Raw genomic sequence first — 1,474 nt, forward strand, 5'->3', positions numbered from 1 at the left:
TCTGTCCAACCATCTCATTGGGGAGGGGTCTTCCTCTCTTACACTGACCCTCTGATTTACAGATGTCCTTTTCCAGGGACTGATTCTTCCTGAAAACCATGTCCAAAGTATGAGAGACAAAGCCTCTTCATTCTTGCTTCTAAGGAACATTCTGGTTGTAATTCTTCCAAAACAGATTTGTCTGTGATTGGGAAAATGTAAATTAAAATAACAATGAGATACCATTCTACACCTACTAATTAGAATAAGTAGAAGCCAAAAACCTGACAATACCAATTGCTAATGAAGGTACAAAGGAGCAGGAACATTCATCCTTTGTTGCTGGAAATACAATATGGCAGAGCCACTTTGAAAGACAGTTTGGCGGTTTCTTACCAAGCTAAATATGGTAGAAGTGGTGGTTTGCTGTGGAGTCGGTTCTGACTCATAGTGATCCTGTCTAGGGCTTCCAAGGCTGTAAATCTTTACGGGACCAGAAAGTCTCAACTTTGTCCCACAGAGCGGCTGTTAGTTTTGAACTCCTGGCCTTGAGGTTAGCAGCCTGACTAGTAGCCACTATGTTCCCAGAGTTCCTAAGCTAAAAATAACCTTACATTATGATCCAGCAATCATACCCCTAGGTATTTACTCAACAGATTCCAAAATTTATGTGTCTATTAGACACAGATGAGTATACGCATATACATTCCTTGCTTTGTCAGCTGAAACATGGCACACTAGCACCCAGATTCTTGGCTTTCAATATTGTTTTCCCATAAAAGAAATCAGGGCCTCTGAGAAATAACTGATTAGAAGGTTGGTAAAAGGGTACCCTAATGGAATCCTCATATGGCACTGTAGGATCAGCATTGGACTGTGAACCACAAGGTCAGCAGTTCAAACCCACCAGGTGCTCCTCCAAAACCCTCACTCGGGTCACAGTGAGTTGGAACCAACTCAATAGCACTTAACAACAACAAAAACAGTGGAGCAATGGTTAAGCACTTGACTTCTAGCCAAAATGTTGTCAGTTTGACCTTTTCAGTGCTTCTCAATGAGAACAATACGGCCACTTGCCTCTGTAGAGATTACAGCCAAGAAAACCCTGTGAGGCATTTCCACTCTGTCACATGGTTTAAAGTACATTTGATGGCACCAAACAACAATCATACTGCTGCAGAAAATATACCAGACAAATCAGGAACACTGAGAGGTGCTGACGAGTAATGAAGTGCTAAAAGAAAAAAAATCAGATTAATTAATAAAAAGATGGCAAAAGAACACCGCTCATGTGTCAGTTTTTTGTACTATGGTAGCTTACATGTTTCTGTGATGCCAAAAGCTATGCCATCGGTAATTTAAATACCAGCAGGGTCACCCATGGTGGGCAAGTTTCAGTGGAGCTTCCAACCAACAAACTAGGAAGGAGAGGTGAACTACTTCTGAATGTTTGTTGTTGTTGTCAGGTGCCATCGAGTCAGAACCGACTCATAGC

This window comes from Chrysochloris asiatica, unplaced genomic scaffold, assembly GCF_000296735.1.
Source record: "Chrysochloris asiatica unplaced genomic scaffold, ChrAsi1.0 scaffold00076, whole genome shotgun sequence".
In the NCBI taxonomy this organism is placed as follows: Eukaryota; Metazoa; Chordata; class Mammalia; order Afrosoricida; family Chrysochloridae; genus Chrysochloris; species Chrysochloris asiatica.